We start from the raw sequence: 20,117 nt of genomic DNA on the forward strand, positions 1-20,117 counted from the left end.
TTTTCTTATAAATGGTGTTCCAGTGAACACTCTCTTATATATCTCTGCATATGTGCATGACTTTTTCAAGAGTAATACCAAGTAGTGGAATAGTGGAATTGCTGGATAAGTTCTGTGCTTTTTTTTTTTTTTTGGCCGCATCGCGTGGCATGTGGGATCTTAGTTCCCCGATTGAACCTGCGCCCCCTGTATTGGGAACACAGAGTCTTAACCACTGGACTGCCAGGGAAGTCAAGTTCTGTGCATTTTTAATTTTAATTGTCCTCCAAAGTGGCTGAACTAATTTTCCCTCTAATACACTATGGTGGGTAGCGTCTGAGAATACTGTTTTTTTCTCTTTTAACACTTGATATTATCAGACTTAAGTTTTGGTTAATCTGATGGGTGAAAAATGAAATTTCATTTTGTGTGTTTCCCTGATAACCAGTAAGATTAAGCATCCGTTTTTATTGTTATATGTATTTCTTCTCCTATAAATTGCCTGTTTATGTCCTTTACCCATTTTCAGCTGGGTAATCTTATATTGATTTATTAGCATTTAAAAAAATAGTTCGTATACTAATCATACATTATATATAAGTATTTTCTCCCAGTTTATTGCTAGTCTGTTCATTTTGTTTATGGTGTTTTTGGTGTGTGTATATGTCTGTTTGGTCATAGAAGTTATAAACTGTGTTGTCAATTTTATTCAGTTTTTTCCTTTATGGCTTTTCCTTATTTCCATATATATATGAGTTTGTCTGTGAACTTTGTTCCATTTATCTGTTTGACCATGTATGTGCTAATACTACACTTTGAATTCCTGTAGGTTTAAAATATATTTTGATACAAGGCGAATCTCCTCTGTTCTTTCGATAGTTTTTCTTGGCTATTTTTGTACGTTTCTTCCATATGAATTTAATCATTAGGTTGTCATATTGATATTTCATGAAAAATCTTGTTGGGATTTACATTACAATACTGTGTTGAATTTCTGGATTAATTGGTGGAGGTTCAGCCACTGATTTTTAGTGTAGTTTAGATTGCCTTTCTAAAGAAAGACGGATAGTTCTTTGTTCTTAAATGGTAATTTCAGTAGAAGAAATGGAAAATACAACCCTTAAGTGGTCTTTCCTGCCATAATTAATTAGAATAGTGGCTAATCTGGGACAACAGAGACTCAAAAATAAAGTAGTTCAGGTAAGATAGTTGCTGTCTCATACAGGCCAAAGGAGGCAAGTGTTGCAGGGCAGGTGGGCTGCAGTACTTGGTGAAGTGATTGAGAGCCCCAGATTCCTAAAATGTTACTGCTCCACCGTCCTGGGGGATGGTATTGTTTCTGTGTGCATGGTTAGGCTCAGGCTTGCTGGGATTACATTCCCCATTCAGCTAGGGTGGGGGGAGGGGTTCATGACTAGTTTTAAAGAGAAAACCCCTATTTCTTTTCATCTTCCATTAGCAAGTACTTAAGTTACATGGCTGTCTCTAGCTGGGCGGTCTTGTGCACAGCCAAAACTTGGAACTTGGAGAGGGGTGAGTGTGTTTATTATGAAAAGGAAATGGATTCTAGTAGACAGTGAGCAGACTTGGCTTTATCAAGTGAGATTTTTTTTTTAACAGTATTTTATTTTTTTTAATTAACTTATTTTATTTTTGGCTACACTGGGTCTTTGTTGCTGCATGCGGGCTTTCTCTAGTTGCGGCGAGCGGGGCTACTCTTCATTGCGGTGCGCGGGCTTCTCATTGCGGTGGCTTCTCTTGTTGTGGAGCACGGGCTCTAGGCGCGAGGGCTTCAATAGTTGTGTTGTGCAGGCTCAGTAGCTGTGGTGCACGGGCTTAGTTGCTCTGCGGCGTGTGGAATCTTCCTGGAGCAGGGATCGAACCCTTGTCCCCTGCGTTGGCAGGTGGATTCTTAACCACTGCTCCACCAGGGAAGTCCCCAAGTGAGTTTTAAAATATGTAACTTTCATTGATTTTTTTTTCCATTATAAAAGCCATACCCATTTATTATAGAAGATTTAGACAGTATACATAGGTGAAAAGAATAAAATTATAAACCTACCACTAGGAGATCATAGTTATCATTTGGGAATTTTCTTTCTGGTCTTTTTTTCTAATTTTCAATTATAATATAATTCTAGTGTACATTAAAGTATAGAGCATAACATGACTACTCATGTACCCAGCACACCCTTTGGTCATATTTGCCATTTTGCCTTACTTGCTTCAGATCTTGTCTAATTAAATAAAACATTAATGAAAGAGTTTGAGCCTTGTGTACCTTTCCCTGATTACCAATCCTCTTTCTTCCTCCCAAAGATAATCATTATTCTGATTTTTATGTTTATCATTCCATATGCCTTTTTTTTTTTTTTTTTAATAAATTTATTTATTTATTTATTTTTGGCTGCCTTGGGTCTTCGTTGCTGTGCGCGGGCTTTCTCTAGCTGCCGCGAGCAGGGGCTACTCTTCATTGTGGCGCACAGGCTTCTCATTGTGGTGGCTTCTCTTGTTGTGGAGCATGGTCTCTAGGCATGCGGGCTTCAGTAGTTGTGGCTCGCGGGCTCTAGAGCACAGGCTCAGTAGTTGAGGCGCACGGGCTTAGTTGCTCCGCGGCGTGTGGGATCTTCCCGAACCAGGGTTCGAACCTGTGTCCCCTGCGTTGGCAGGCCACTGTGCCACGAGGGAAGTCCCCTATATGCCTTTTATAATAATGTATGTTGCCAGAAAAGTTTGATTGCCAGAATAGTACGGTTTTACAGAATGCTTTTGAATTTTATATAAAATGATATCATTTGATAGTTTGTTTTTTCTGATCTGCATTGTTTTCAGTGATTAGCTTCATATAGCTCTACGCTTAGAGTAATCCATCATGTGGATACTATATAACGCCATGTAGTCAGTTCTCCTGCTGTTGGATGTTTAGGGTTTTTTCAGGTTTCCACTATTATAAATATTCTTGTACATGTCTACTTATGCTCACGTGCAAGAGTTTCTCTAGTGTATATCTCAAGAAATAGAATTAAGTCATAAGCTACATGGATCTTGAACTATTCTGGATAGTGCAGAATTACTCTTCAAATGATTGTGCCAATTTAAACTCCCAAAAGCAATATACAAGGGTGCCTGTGTTCCACATCTTTACTGACAGTTGTCAGATTTTGTAATTGGATGGATATGAAACAAAATCTCATGTGTGGTTTAATTGCATGTCCTTAATAACCAGTGAGGATAAGCATTTCTTCATGTTACTGGCCTTTCGTGAAGTGCATATTTATATCCTTTATCCATTCTCTTGTGTTTTTTCTTGATTTGTGAGAGTACTTTAAATATTCTGGATCCTACAGTTTATTTTTGGTCATGTGCATCACAAATAACTGGTGTCACACTTCAGGTTGTCTTTTTACTTTATTTATAATGTCTTTTACTATTTAGAAGTTTTTACTTTTAATTTATTAAACTTTCATGGTTTATGTTTTCCATATCTACTTTAAGAAGTTTTCCTCAGCCCTGAGGATATAAAGATTCTCCTCTGTACTTTAAAATGTACTTTAAAATGTGTTTTGCGTTTAGGTCTCAAGTACACGTTAAATTTATTTTTGATGTGAAGTAGGCGTTATTAATTTATTTTTCTATAGGGATAACTAAAATTATTCCACTATCATTCATAGACTAGTTAATCCTGTGTGTATTTTTATATTTATTATTTATATGAGTCTGATATATACAAAAAATATATATATATATTCATACTATATATGTATAACAGCTTATATAAAAATTAGCTTCTCACCCTGTCCCCAGCCACCCAAGGATTCAAACTTTGCTCCCTGAAGGCAACCAGTATTACCAGTTTCATGTGTATTATGCATAATCCAAGTAAATAAGTACATATTTATAAATTCTTCCCTACTGTATATACTCTACAACTTTTTCCAACTTAAAAACTTACTTTTGTAATCTTATATCAATACATAATAGCTTCATTCTTTTTTTTTTTTAAGACTCAGAATATTTATCTTTTGCCTATTATTATCTTTTTAAATTTTATTTATTTATTTTTGGCTGCGTTGGGTCTTCATTGCTGCGCATGGACTTTCTCTAGTTGCGGCAGGCAGGGGCTACTCTTTGTTGCGGTGCGCGGGCTTCTCATTGCAGTGGCTTCTCTTGTTGCAGAGCACGGGCTCTAGGTGCGTGGGCTTCAGTAGTTGTGGCACGTGTGCTCAGCAGTTGTGGCTTGCAGGCTCTAGAGCGCAGACTCAGCAGTTGTGGTGCACGGGCTTAGTTGCTCCGCGGTATGTGGGATCTTCCCGGACCAGGGATCGAACCCGTGTCCCCTGCATTGGCAGGTGGATTCTTAACCACTATGCCACCAGGGAAGCCCCCATTCTTTTTTATAAATATATATATGTCATTGGATAGACCAATGTATCTTTTTCTCTTTTTATTAGATGAAAATCACATAACATACAATTAATCATTATAAAGTGTACAATTCAGTGACATTTAGTGCATTCACAGTGTGCAACCACTGCCTCTAAAATATTTTCATCTGCCCAGCAGAATACCCATACCCTTTAAAAATCACACCATTTCCTGCTCCTCCCATCCCTTGGTAACCGCTAATCTGTCTTCTGTCTCTATGGATTTGCCTATTCTGGATATTTCATATATAAGGAATCACATAATATGTGACGGTTTGTGTTTTTCTTCTTTCGCTTAGCATAATGTTTTCGGGGTTCATCCAAGTTGTTGCATGTATCAGTACTTCATTGCTTTTTATGGCTGAATGATAATCCATTCTTTGGCTAGACCACAGTTTATCTGTTCATTTGTTGATGGACATTTGGGTTGTTTCTACAGTTTGGCTGTTGTGAATAGTGTTGTTATGAACATTTGTGAACAAGTATTTGTTTGCCTACTTGTTTCGGGTTCTTTTGGGTATATATCTAGGAGTAGAATGGCTGTGTCATATGATAATTCTATGTTTAACTTCTCAAGGAACTGCCAAATTGTTCTCTGCAGCGGCTGCACCATTTTACATTCCCATTGACCACAAATGAGAGTTCCTATTTCTCCACACCCTCTCCAACACTTGTTGTTATCTGTTTGGGGATTTTTTTTTATGGACTCATAGTGGATGTGAAGTGGTATCTCATTGTGGTTTAGATTTGCATTCCCTTAACAACCAATGATGTTGGTTATCTCTTCATGTGCTTGTTGGCCATTTCTATATCTTCTTTGGAGAGATGTCTATTCAAGTCCATTGCCCATTTTTAAATTGGGTCATTTGTCTTTTTGTTGTTGAGTTGTAAGAGTTTGTTATGTATTCTGAATATTAAACCCTTACTAGATTTGTAAATATTTTTTCCCATTCTCTAAATTGTCTTTTCACATTGTTGATAATGTCCCTTGGATACACAAAAGTCTTTCATTTTTATGAAGTCCAGCTTATCCTATTTTTTATTTTGTTGCTTGTGCTTTTGGTGTCAAATCTAAGAATCTACTACCAAATCCAAGGTCATGAAGATTTACCTCTATGTTTGCTTCTAATAGTTTGATAGTTTTAGGTCTTACATTTGGGTTTTCGATCCATTTTGAGTTAATTTTTGTATATGAAGTGAGGTGGGGTTCCAGCTTCATTCTTTGGCACGTGGTTATCGAGTCGTCCCAGCACCATTTGTTGAAGAGACTATTCTTCATTGAATGGTCTTGGAATCCTCGTTGAAAATCAGTTGGAATCCTTGTTGAAACCATAGATGTTTCAGTTTATTTTTGGCCTCTCAATAAATGGATTGTACAACTTCAGTAATAAAGGATATTTAGGTTTCCAATCTTTGCCATTAGAATTTTGCAGTAAATGATCATGTACCTACATCATTTTGCATATGTATCTCAGGGTAATTTCATTTGTTTCTTAAGTAAATCTTTAAATCTCTGATGCTTTTTTGGTGCTATTATAGATTATCTTTTTTTTATCTTTGTCTTTTTTTTTTTTTTTTTAAATTTACTTATTTATTTATTTATTTTTTTTGGCTGTGCTGGGTCTTCGTTTCTGTGCCAGGGCTCCCTCTAGTTGTGGCGAGCGGGGGCCACTCTTCATCGCGGTGCGCGGACCTCTCACCATCGCGGCCTCCCTTGTTGCGGAGCACAGGCTCCAGACGCGCAGGCTCAGCAATTGTGGCTCATGGGCCCAGTTGCTCTGCGGCATGTGGGATCCTCCCAGACCAGGGCTCGAACCCATGTCCCCTGCACTGGCAGGCGGACTCCCAACCACTGCACCACCAGGGAAGCCCTCTTTGTCATTTTTTAAATATCAAGTTTATATTGAGGCTTATTGAGGTATAAATTAAAGGCAGTAAAATGTACCCTTTTGAGTTGTACTGTTAGGTGTCATGATGCCAAATTTTTTTACCTTGTCCCATTGGAGTCAGTCCCCTTTCGCTGCCTCCTGGCAACCACTGGTCTGATTTCTGACCCTGTAGATTTGCCTTTGCCAGAATGTCATATAAATGTCAACAAGTGGAGCTTTTTCTGTCTGGATGTTTTTATTAAACATAATACATTTGAGACTCATCCTTGTAGATATACAAGTAGTCTATTTCATTGCTGAGAAGTACTCTCTTGTATACCATAGAAGTATTCTATTGTTTATCCATTCACCTGTTAGTGATATTTGGGTTTTTCCAATTTTTGGTAATTAGGAATAAAGCTGCTGTAAACATTCATGTATAGCTATATCTGTGTGGATATATGTTCTCATTATTCATGGGTTAATATTTAGGCGTGGGTTTGCTAAGTTGTTTAGTAAGTATATGTTTAATTTTTTTTTTTTTTAACAAACTGCCAAACTGCTTTTCAAAGTAGCTCTGCCATTTTGCATTCCCACCAACACAGTTCTGTCTAGTTGCTTCATATCCTCACCAGCACTTTGTATGTCATTTTAAAAATTTTAGCCATTTAATAGGTAAGGCTCTCATTGTGATTTTCATTTGTAGTTCACTAAGGACTAGATGTTGAGCATCTGTTCATGCTTATTTGCCATCCATATCTATCATTTGATGAATTATCACTTCAGATCTTTTGCTCTTTTTTGACTGGGCTCTTTTCTTACTATTTACTTGTAAGAGTTCCCTATATTTCAGGATACAAACCCTTTAAAGGAATGTGTTTTGCAAATATTTTCTCTCATATTTTGGCTTGTCTTTTCATTTTCTTAACAGTACCTTTTGATGAGCAGACATTTTAATGTAATGAAGTTTAGTTATCAGCTTTTTTCTTGTATGATTTGTGGTTTCTGTGTCCTAAGAAATCTTGGCCTAACTCAAGGTTTTCTGCTATATTTTCTTCCAGAAGTTTTATAGTTTAGGTTTTATATTTTAGTTTTATGATCCATTTCAAGTTGATTTTTGTATATAATGTGAGGAAACAGTTTTTTTGTCTTTGTACATAAATGTCCACTTATTCTACCACCATTTACTAAAAAGATTCTTTCCTCTTTTGAATTACCTTGGCACCTTTGTCAAAAATTAGTTGACCATATACAGGTTTCCCCCACTGAAAGTAGAGTATTCCTGTGAAACCTTTCATAAGCCGAAGTGGCATAAAGTGAAAAAGCAGTTACGTTAGGACATATCTTACTAACATGTGCAAAATAAATCGAGGTAAAGTGCAGATGTTCACAGACACAGTTCACAGCTCTGGTGGCTTGATGCTGAGTGTAGTTTCCAAGGAAGGAGCCTGGCAGTGCCACTCTCACTGCTCAGGGTGCACACTGCCTCTATAACGGCTCAGCTCCCTGCAAAACACTCCTTTTAAAAGGAGAAATAAGAGTAGACATCCTTGCTTTAGTCTATCTTAAAGAGAAGACATTTAGTCTTAACCATTAAGGATGATGATAGCTATCGGTTTTTCTTTATCAAGTTGAGAAAGTCCCCTTCTGTTGGTTTGCTGAGAGTTTTTTTTTTTTCTTTTTTTCTTTATTTATTTTTGGCTACATTGGGTCTTTGTTGCTGCGCTGGGCTTTCTCTAGTTGTGGCGAGCGGGGGCTACTCTTCATTGCGGTGCATGGGCTTCTCATTGCGGTGGCTTCTCTTGTTGTGGAGTACGGGCTCTAGGCGCACAGGCTTCTGTAGTTGTGGCACACGGGCTCAGTAGTTGTGGCTCACAGGCTCTAGAGCACAGGCTCAGTAGTTGTGACACATGGGCTTAGTTGCTCCGCAGCATGTGGGATCTTCCAGGGCCAGGGCTCAAACCCGTGTCCCCTGCATTGGCAGGCGGATTCGTAACCACTGCGCCACCAGGGAAGTCCGAGAGTTTTTATTATATGTTGAATATTGCCAAATGCTTTTTCTTTGTCTATGGAAATGAGATATACATGACTTTCCTTTATTGGCCTATTGATATATTGAATTATATTGATTGCTTTTCAAATGTTGAGCCAACTTTGCATTTCTGAGATAAACCCTACTTGGTAATGATCCTTTTTATATATCACTGGATTCAATTTTTAATATGTCTATGTTCATGAGGGATGTTGATATGTAGTTTTGTTTTCTGATAATATTGTTGTCTGGGTTTGGTTTCAGAGTAATGGAGGCCTCATAAAATGAGTTGGGAAGTATACTCTCATCTATTTTCTAGAAGAGCATGTGTAGGCTTGTTATTATTTCTTCCTTAAACGTTGGTGGAATTCTCCAGAGAAGCTATCTCAGCCTGGAATTTTCTTTCTTTTTAACTGTAAACTTACTTTTTTGATACATACGTAGAGCAATTCAGGTTATCTATTTCTTCTTGAGTGAGCTTTGGTAGTTTGTCACTTTCAAGGTGTGTGTCCATTTTACCAAACTATCATTTACTGACATAAATTTATTCATGATATTTCCTATTGTTCACTTAATGTCTGAGGATCTGTATAGAGTTGTCTCCTCTTTCATTCCAGTTGGTCTGTATCTTCTCTCTCTTGAGCTGATTGGCTAGTGATTTATTTATCTTTTTAGAGAATCAGCTGTTGGTTTCATTGATTTTTTTTTTAACATAATTGATTTTACCTCTTACTATTACTTCTTTCCTTTTGCTTGTTTTGGGTTTAATTTGCTCCCATCTCTCCACCCCCCCCCCCCCCAGTTTCTTAAGGTAGCTTATTAGGTTTTTAATTGGAGATCTTTCTTTGTCTAACCATTTGAAGCTATGAGTTTCCCTCTAAATGCTGCTTTATCTACATCCCATAAATTTGGTATATTGGTAAATTTGGTATTTTTGCATTTATTTAAAATATTTTCTAATTTTCTTTGTGATTTCTTCTTTGATATATAAGTTATTTAGAAGTGCATTGTTTCATTTCCAAATATTTGGAAATTTCCCAAATGTTTTCTGTTGTTGATTTCTAATTTAATTCCATGTGGCCAAAGAACATATTTTATATGATTTCAATCCTTTTTAATTTATTGAGACTTGTTTTAGATCCCAGAATAGTCTCTCTTAGTAGATGTTCCACGTTCACTTAAATAGAATGTGTTATCTGCTCTTGGTGGGTAAAATGTTTTGTAAATGTCAAGCAGGTCAAGTTGGTTGATAGTAGTATTAAAGTAGTCTATAGCCTCACTGATTTTATGTATGCCCTATCAATTACCAACAAAGGAGTATTAAAGTCTTCGACTAAATTCTGAGTTTGTCTATTTTGAATCCTTTTTTTTTGGTCGATTTTTGAATTATGTATTTTGAAGCTCTATTATTGGGTGTCTACATTTATGGTTGTTATGTCTTGATGGATTGACCTCTTTTTTATTATGTAATGTATCTCCTCATTCCTAAGTTTTATTCCTTGTCCTAATGTCTATTTCATCTTGTATTAATATTGCCACTTAAGCTTTCTTTGGTTAAAGTTTACAGGGTATATCTTATTCCATGTTTTTACTTTTAACCTGTCCATGTCTTTATATCTAAAGTGGGTTTCTTGTTGATAGCATATAGTCGGATTTTTTTTTTTCACACACACACACACACACACTGTATTTTATTTTTACAAGAGATAGACTGACACCAAGCATTGTAAATGGATGACCACAACAAAAGCAACAATGATTGCAATTACCAAACACGAAACACACTCATGCTATGTCATAATATTGACATTCAGTCCAGTAATCCTCCACTATAACAGCTCCTTTACTTTGCACTGAAAATTGATTTGTATATTCTTTGCCTCTGAGTCCTTGTGGGATTTTTTTTTTAATTCAAACAGAAAGTCACAAAAATTATAATCATCCTCATCAGTTCACTCAGTCCCATGTAATTAATTTTTTTTTAATCTTGATCTTTTGTTAGCACTTTTATGAGTTCATCAGTTTTTCATTAGAGTTCTGAAAATGCTTATTCATTCAGTTCAGCAGTACAGTCAGTTACCAGAAACCTGTACTTGTCAGAGTCTTTTCCGTGAATTCCTTGAAGATGAAACCCTTTTATAGGAACATATTTGGAAAAGCATCACATCACACCCAGAACTGTCTGTAAATGACAAAAGACTTAAAAATGACCACAGTTAAAGATTTGATGAAAGTTCATAATAATGCAATTGACAAGGAAATTTAGTTATTTCTGAGATATGCATTTTAAAGTAATAACTACAATTATGACATAACATTATACCAGAACATATAAGATTTTTAGAAATTTCATGTAATGTCTGAAACATTTATATTAACATATTTGCATACAAATAACCCAATAAAAGTTTAGTATTAGTTGCTTTGTTTATTTGTTTGTTTTATACTGCAGGTTCTTATTAGTCATCAATTTTATACACATCAGTGTATACATGTCAATCCCAATCGCCCAATTCAGCACACCACCATCCCCACCCCACCGCAGTTTTCCCCCCTTGGTGTCCATATGTCTGTTCTCTACATCTGTGTCTCAACTTCTGCCCTGCAAACCGGCTCATCTGTACCATTTTTCTAGGTTCCACATACATGTGTTAATATACGATATTTGTTTTTCTCTTTCTGACTTACTTCACTCTGTATAACAGTCTCTAGATCCATCCACGTCTCAGCAAATGACTCAATTTCGTTCCTTTTTATGGCTGAGTAATATTCCATTGTATATACGTACCATTACTTCTTTAACCGTTCGTCTGTCGATGGGCATCTAGGTTGCTTCCATGACCTGGCTATTGTAAATAGTGCTGCAATGAACATTGGGGTGCATGTGTCTTTTTGAATTATGGTTTTCTCTGGGTATACGCCCAATAGTGGGATTGCTGGATCATATGGTAAATCTATTTTTAGTTTTTTAAGGAACCTCCATACTGTTCTCCATAGTGGCTGTATCAATTTACATTCCCACCAACAGTGCAAGAGGGTTCCCTTTTCTCCACATCCTCTCCAGCATTTGTTGTTTGTAGATTGTCTGATGATGCCCATTCTAACCAGTGTGAGGTGATACCTCATTGTAGTTTTGATTTGCATTTCTCTAATAATTAGTGATGTTGAGCATCTTTTCACATGCTTCTTGGCCATCTGTACGTCTTCTTTGGAGAAATGTCTATTTAGGTCTTCTGCCCATTTTTGGATTGGGTTGTTTGTTTCTTTAATATTGAGCTGAATAAGCTGTTTATATATTTTGGAGATTAATCCTTTGTCCGTTGATTGGTTTGCAAATATTTTCTCCCATTCTGAGGGTTGTCTTTTCGTCTTGTTTATGGTTTCCTTTGCTGTGCAAAAGCTTTGAAGTTTCATTAGGTCCCATTTGTTTATTTTTGTTTTTATTTCCATTACTCTAGGAGGTGGAACAAAAAAGATCTTGCTGTGGTTGATGTCAAAGAGCGTTCTTCCTATGTTTTCCTCTAAGAGTTTTATAGTGTCTGGTCTTACATTTAGGTCTCCAATCCATTTTGAGTTTATTTTTGTGTATGGTGTTAGGGAGTGTTCTAATTTCATTCTTTTACATGTAGCTGTCCACTTTTCCCAGCACCACTTATTGAAGAGACTGTCTTTTCTCCATTGTATATCTTTGCCTCCTTTGTCATAGATTATGTGCGTGGGTTTATCTCTGGACTTTCTATCTTGTTCCATTGATCTATGTTTCTGTTTTTGTGCCAGTACCATATTGTCTTGATTACTGTAGCTTTGTAGTATAGTCTGAAGTCAAGGAGTCTGATTCCTCCAGCTCCGTTGTTTTCCCTCAAGACTGCTTTGGCTATTCGGGGTCTTTTGTGTCTCCATACAAATTTTAAGATGATTTGTTCTAGTTCCGTAAAAAATGCCATTGGTAATTTGATAGGGATTGCATTGAATCTGTAGATTGCTTTGGGTAGTATAGTCATTTTCACAATATTGATTCTTCCAATCCAAGAACATGGTATATATCTCCACCTGTTGGTATCATCTTTAATTTCTTTCATCAGTGTCTTATAGTTTTCTGCATACAGGTCTTTTGTCTCCCTAAGTAGGTTTATTCCTAGGTATTTTATTCTTTTTGTTGCAATGGTAAATGGAAGTGTTTCCATAATTTCTCTTTCAGATTTTTCATCATTGGTGTATAGGAATGCAAGAGATTTCTGTGCATTAATTTTGTATCCTGCAACTTTACCAAATTCATTGATTAGCTCTAGCAGTTTTCTGGTGGCATTTTTAGGATTCTCTATGTATAATATCATGTCATCTGCAAACAGTGACAGTTTTACTTCTTCTTTTCCAATTTGTATTCCTTTTATTTCTTTTTCTTCTCTGATTGCCGTGGCTAGGACTTCCAAACCTATGTTGAATAATACTGGTGAGAGTGGACATCCTTGTCTCGTTCCTGATCTTAGAGGAAATGCTTCCAGTTTTTCACCATTGAGAATGATGTTTGCTGTGGGTTTGTCGTACATGGCCTTTATTATGTTGAGGTAGGTTCCCTCTATGCCCGCTTTCTGCAGAGTTTTTATCATAAATGGGTGTTGAATTTTGTCAAAAGCTTTTTCTGGGCTTCCCTGGTGGCGCAGTGGTTGAGAATCCGTCTGCCAATGCAGGGCACCCTGGTTCGAGCCCTGGCCCAGGAAGATCCCACATGCCATGGAACAACTAAGTCCGTGTGCCACACGACTACTGAGCCTTCTCTTGTTGCAGAGCCCGTGCTCTGGAACAAGAGGAGCCACCACAATGAGAAGCCTGTGCACCACAACAAAGAGTAGCCCCCGCCCACCCCAATTAGAGAAAGCCCACGTGCAGCAATGAAGACCCAACGCAGCCAAAAATAAATAAATAAAATTAAAAAAAAAAAAAAAAAAAGCTTTTTCTGCATCAATTGAGATGATCATATGGTTTTTATTCTTCAGTTTGTTAATATGGTGTATCACATTGATTGATTTGCGTATATTGAAGAATTCTTGCATCCCTGGGATAAATCGCACTTGATCATGGTGTATGATCCTTTTAATGTGTTGTTGGATTCTGTTTGCCAGTATTTTGTTGAGGATTTTTGCATCTATATTCATGAGTGATATTGGTCTGTAATTTTCTTTTTTTGTAGTATCTTTGTCTGGTTTTGGTATCAGAGTGATGGTGGCCTCATAGAATGAGTTTGGGAGTGTTTCTTCCTCTGCAATTTTTTGGAAGAGTTTGATAAGGATGGGTGTTAGCTCTTCTCTAAACGTTTGATAGAATTCACCTGTGAAGCCATCTGGTCCTGGACTTTTGTTTGCTGGAAGATTTTTAATCACAATTTCGATTTCATTACTTGTGATTGGTCTGTTCATATTTTCTGTTTCTTCCTGGTTCAGTCTCGGAAGGTTATACCTTTCTAAGAATTTGTCCATTTCTTCCAGGTTGTCCATTTTATTGGCATAGAGTTGCTTGTAGTAGTCTCTTAGGATGCTTTGTATTTCTGCGGTATCTGTTGTAACTTCTCCTTTTTCATTTCTAATTTTATTGATTTGAGTCCTCTCCCTGTTTTTCTTGATGAGTCTGGCTAATGGGTTATCAATTTTGTTTATCTTCTCAAAGAACCAGCTTTTAGTTTTATTGATCTTTGCTATTGTTTTCTTGTTTCTATTTCATTTATTTCTGCTCTGATCTTTATGATTTCTTTCCTTCTGCTAACTTTGGGTTTTGTTTGGTCTTCTTTCTCTAGTTCCTTTAGGTGTAAGGTTAGATTGTTTACTTGAGATTTTTCTTGTTTCTTTAGGTAGGCTTGTATAGCTATAAACTTCCCTCTTAGAACTGCTTTTGCTGCATCCCATAGGTTTTGGATCGTCGTGTTTTCATTGTCATTTGTCTCTAGGTATTTTTTGATTTCCTCTTTGATTTCTTCAGTGATCTCTTGGTTATTTAGTAACGTATTGTTTAGCCTCCATGTGTTTGTGTTTTTTATGTTGTTTTCCCTGTAATTGATTTCTAATCTCATAGCGTTGTGGTCAGAAAAGATGCTTGATATGATTTCAGTTTCTTAAATTTACTGAGGCTTGATTTGTGACCCAAGATGTGATCTATCCTGGAGAATGTTCCGTGGGCACTTCAGAAGAAAGTGTAATCTGCTGTTTTTGGATGGAATGTCCTATAAATATCAATTAAATCTATCTGGTCTATTGTGTCATTTAAAGCTTCTGTTTCCTTATTTATTTTCATTTTGGATGATCTGTCCATTGGTGTAAGTGAGGTGTTTTAAAAGTCCCCCACTATTACTGTGTTACTGTCGATTTCCTCTTTTATAGCTGTTAGCAGTTGCCTTATGTATTGAGGTGCTCCTATGTTGGGTGCATATATATTTATAATTGTTATATCTTCTTCTTGGATTGATCCCTTGATCATTATGTAGTGTCCTTCCTTGTCTCTTGTAACATTCATGGTTTTTTTTTTTAATTTTTATTTATTTATTTATTTATTTATTTATTTATTTATTTATTTATTTATGGCTGTGTTGGGTCTTCGCTTCTGTGTGAGGGCTTTCTCTAGTTGCGGCAAGTGGGGACCACTCTTCATGGTGGTGCGCGGGCCTCTCACTGTCGCGGCCTCTCTTGTTGCGGAGCACAGGCTCCAGACGCGCAGGCTCAGTAATTGTGGCTCACGGGCCCAGCTGCTCCGCGGCATGTGGGATCTTCCCAGACCAGGGCTCGAACCCGTGTCCCCTGAATTGGCAGGCAGATTCTCAACCACTGCACCACCAGGGAAGCCCTCTTGTAACATTCTTTATTTTAAAGTCCATTTTATCTGATATGAGTATAGCTACTCCAGCTTTCGATTTCCATTTGCATGGAATATCTTTTTCCATCCCCTCACTTTCAGTCTGTATGTGTCCCTAGGTCTGAAGTGGGTCTCTTGTAGACAGCATATAGATGGGTCTTGTCTTTGTATCCATTCAGCAAGCCTGTGTCTTTTGGTTGGAGCATTTAATCCATTCACGTTTAAGGTAATTATCGATATGTATGTGCCTATGACCATTTTCTTAATTGTTTTGGGTTTGTTTTTGTAGGTCCTTTTCTTCTCTTGTGTTTCCCACTTAGAGAAGTTCCTTTAGCATTTGTTGTAGAGCTGGTTTGGTGGTGCTGAATTCTCTCAACTTTTGCTTGTGTGTAAAGCTTTTGATTTCTCCATCGAATCTGAATGAGATCCTTGCTGGGTAGAGTAATCTTGGTTGTAGGTTCTTCCCTTTCATCACTTTAAGTATATCATGCCACTCCCTTCTGGCTTGTAGAGTTTCTGCTGAGAAATCAGTTGTTAACCTTATGGGAGTTCCCTTGTATGTTATTTGTCGTTTTTCCCTTGCTGCTTTCAGTAATTTTTCTTTGTCTTTAATTTTTGCCAATTTGATTACTATGTATCTCGGTGTGTTTCTCCTTGGGTTTATCCTGTATGGGACTCGCTGCGCTTCCTGGACTTGGGTGGCTATTTCCTTTCCCATGTTAGGGAAGTTTTCGATTATAATCTCTTCAAATATTTTCTCTGGTCCTTTCTCTCTTCTCCTTCTGGGACCCCTAGAATGCGAATGTTGTTGCGTTTAACGTTGTCCCAGAGGTCTCTTAGGCTGTCTTCATTTCTTTTCATTCTTTTTTCTTTAGTCTGTTCCGCAGCAGTGAATTCCACCATTCTGTCTTCCAGGTCACTTATCCGTTCTTCTGCCTCGGGTATTCTGCTATTGATTCCTTCTAGTGTAGTTTTCATTTCAGTTATTGTATTGTTCATCTCTGTTTGTTTGTTCTTTAATTCTTCTAGGTCTTTGTTAAACATTTCTTGCATCTTCTTGATCTTTGCGTCCATTCTTATTCCAAGGTCCTGGATCGTCTTCACTATCATTATTCTGAATTCTTTTTCTGGAAGGTTGCCTATCTCCACTTCATTTAGTTGTTTTTCTGGGGTTTTGTCTTGTTCCTTCATCTGGTGTATAGCCCTTTGCCTTTTCATCTTGTCTGTCTTTCTGTGAATGTGGTTTTTGTTCCACCGGCTTCAGGATTATAGTTTTTCTTGCTTCTGCTGTCTGCCCTCTGGTGGTTGAGGCTATCTAAGAGGCTTGATGGGAGGCTCTGGTGGTGGGTAGAGCTGACTGTTGCTGTGGTGGTCAGAGCTCAGTAAAACTTTAATCCACTTGACTGTTGATGGGTGGGGCTGGGTTCCCTCCCTGTTGGTTGTTTTGCCTGAGGCAACCCAACACTGGAGCCTACCTGGGCTCTTTGGTGGGGCTAATGGCAGACTCTGGGAGGGCTCACACCAAGGAGTACTTCCCAGAACTTCTGCTGCCAATGTCCTTGTCCCCATGGTGAAACAGAGCCACCCCCCGCCTCTGCAGGAGACCTTCCAACACTAGCAGGTAGGTCTGGTTCAGTCTTCCCCGGGATCACTGCTCCTTCCCCTGGGTCCTGATGCACACACTATTTTGTGTGCGCCCTCCAAGAGTGGGGTCTCTGTTTCCCCCAGTCCTGTCGAAGTCCTGCAATCAATTCCCACTAAGCTTCAAAGTCTGATTCTCTATTAATTCCTCCTCCCGTTGCCAGACCCCCAGGTTGGGAAGCCTGACGTGGGGCTCAGAACCTTCACTCCAGTGGGTGGACTTCTGTGGTATAAGTGTTCGCCAGTCTGTGAGTCTCCCACCAACCAGTTATGGGATTTGATTTTACTCTGATTGCGCCCCTCCTACCGTCTCATTGTGGCTTCTCCTTTGTCTTTCGATGTGGGGTATCTTTTTTGGTGAGTTCCAGTGTCTTCCTGTCGATGATTGTCCAGCAGCTAGTTGTGATTCTGGTGTTCTCGCAAGAGGGAGTGAGAGCACGTCCTTCTACTCCGCCATCTTGGTTCCTCCCTAGTCAGATTTTTTTTTTTAAAAATCATTTGCTCTTAATGGGAGTGTTTAGACAATTTACATTTAATGTAATTGTTGGTAGATATGCATTTAAATCTATACTCTTGCTGTTTTCTCTTTGTTGCATCTGTTCTTTGGATGATTTTTCCCTTCTTTTACTGCCTTCTTTTGGAATTCTCCTATTGACTTATTCTTTTGTTTTTACTTTTTTTGGTTTACTTAGTGTTTGTGCTAGAGTTCATAATATATGTCTTTAATGTGTCACAGTCTACCTTCAAATATATTATACCACTTCATGTACAGTATAAAAACATTGTAGCAGCATACTTCATGTCCTCCCTAGTGGCTTTAGAATAGATTTTTGCCTGGGCTGTGGAGGAGAGAAGGATTCCTGGGAAGGAGGTGGGTTTTCACATCTGTTCCCCCAGAGCAGACTATCACTCCTGCATGCATGTGCCGCTAAGGGTGGCTCTCTCCATCCTCCTGGTCTGTACCATTGGAGGCCCAACCCAGAAAAGAGCTTGCAAGTGAGTGTGAGTTCTCCTTTTCTGGTCCTCTCTGCTGTCAAAATTGACACACTAGCCCACACTTGGCCTTTAAAAACTTGTTAAAATTTTAGTTCATTTCTTCTTCCTTATCTCCAATGGCACCCACCTTTTTCTTCCATGATCAGCATAATATGACATGCTCAGTGCATCCCTTTCTCTGCTTGGACGGGTTTATTACCCTTTAGAATTCAGTTTATTTGGTTCCTTTGTAATAGCTCTGAGATGGGCCCAAGGAAAGTTATGATTTTTGAATGTTATTCGGTTTTTCTTCCATTGTTAATGTATTTCTACATCTTAAGAATGGTGAACCTAGAAAATATATTTTTAAAATACCTTTTTTCGTGATTTGTTGCTACTTGTTTTGCATATTGATCTTGCATCCAGGAGTCTTTTTTTTTTTAATATTTATTTATTTGGTTGCACTGGGTCTTTGTTGCGGCAGACGGGCTCCTTAGTTGCAGCAGGTGGGCTCCTTAGTTGTGGCATGTGAACTCTTAGTTGCGGCACGCATGTGGGATCTAGTTCGCTGACCAGGGATCAAACTTGGGCCCCCTGCATTGGGAGCACGGAGTCTTAACCACTGCACCACCAGGGAAGTCCCCAGGAGTCTTTTAGAATAAGTTATTCTATCCTGAAAAGATTTCACATTTTTTCTCTCCAGCCTTAGAACAAGATTATTTGATACTGGTATTGAGACATGACAGTTGTACCAATCTGGTGACAGATTGATTTTTTATTTATTTTTATTGTAGTAAAATATATATAACATATTTACCATATTAACCATTTTTAAGTATACATTTCAGTGGCATTAAGTATATTCGTGTGTTGTGCAAACATCACCAATATCTCTAGAAATTTTTCATTATCCCAAATTGAAACTCTGTCCCCATTAAACAGTAACTCCCCCTTACCCTCTGCCCCAGCCCCTGGTAATCACTATTCTACCTTCCTATCTCTATGAATTTGGCTCCTTTGTATACTTCATATAATTGGAATCATGCAATATTTGTTCTCTTTGTTTCTGGTTTATTTCAGTTAGCATAATGTCTTCAAGGTTTACCCATGTTGTAGCATATGTCAGAATTTCATTCCTTTTTAAAGCTGAATCTTACTCCGTTGTATATCTGTGTATTGTATATCCATTCATCCATTGATGGACATTTGTGTTTCCACATCTTGGCTGTTGTGAACAATGCTATGAACATGGGTGTGCAAATATCTCTTCAAGACCCTACTTTGCAAATCTTTGGGGTATATACCCAGAAGTGGAATAGCTGGATCTATTTTTCATTTTTTGAGGACCATCTGTACTGTTTTCTACAGTGCCACCATTTTACTCTCCCACCAGAATGCAATGCACAAGAGTTCCAGTTTTTCTCCAATGCCTGTTTTATATATTTATGAAACAGCCATCCCAATTGGTGTGAAGTGGTATCTCACTGTGGTTTTGATTTGTTTTTCCCTAATGATTAGTGACCTTGAGCATCTTCTCACATGCCTGTTAGATACTTGTATGCCTTCTTTGGAGAAATGTCTATTCAAGTCCTTTGCCCATTTTTTAACTGGGTGGTTTGGTTTTTTGTTGTTGAGTTGTAGACGTTCTTTATATATTCTGGGTATCAATCCTTTAACAGATAAATGGTTTGCAGATATTTTCTCTGATTGTTTGGGTTGGACATACTGATTTTTTGAAGGCTTTTGCTTTCTTACCTGTGGCATAAGCAAGATTGCTGAACCTTTTAAACAGTAAGTGCAGAGGGGATAGAGAACAGATAACACTCTCCACATCCATCCACTGGGCTTCAGGATTATATTGAGAACTAGCTTCAGAGTCCAAGGTCTGATGAGGACAGATTTGTCACAGCCAGCTGGTGATTATACTTTGAGCTGGGCATGCAGTAAGCCTCTCCTCTGTGGTCTCAAAGACCTTTATTTGGCTACTCTTCTGGAGTCTTCTGTCTGCCTTTTTTTTTTTTTTTTTAAAGGCCCTTTTCTCAGCGATCTGTGAGGAGACTGAGAGGTTTCTGCCTGCATCGTCCCCCCACAGTGATTGTCAGGAACTCCTCAGAGTTCAGCCTTTTCCAAATAAGGCAACCAGCAATAGCCTGGAGCCTCAATTAATTGTCTCTGGGGACAGCTGCCTATCCCCAGAAACCTTTTGCCGTGAACTGGCTGTGAAAGGGGAACAGAATCTTTCCTGGAACAGATTCATTTAGCTCTTTAATATAATTAAATCCCTTAAAGAATTAAAACTTCTGTGGCATCTGTGGCAAACACTGTCTTTATGTTCCATTTATTAATATCCTGTGAATACTA

This window comes from Balaenoptera ricei, chromosome 1 (assembly GCF_028023285.1).
Source record: "Balaenoptera ricei isolate mBalRic1 chromosome 1, mBalRic1.hap2, whole genome shotgun sequence".
NCBI classification, from domain to species: Eukaryota; Metazoa; Chordata; class Mammalia; order Artiodactyla; family Balaenopteridae; genus Balaenoptera; species Balaenoptera ricei.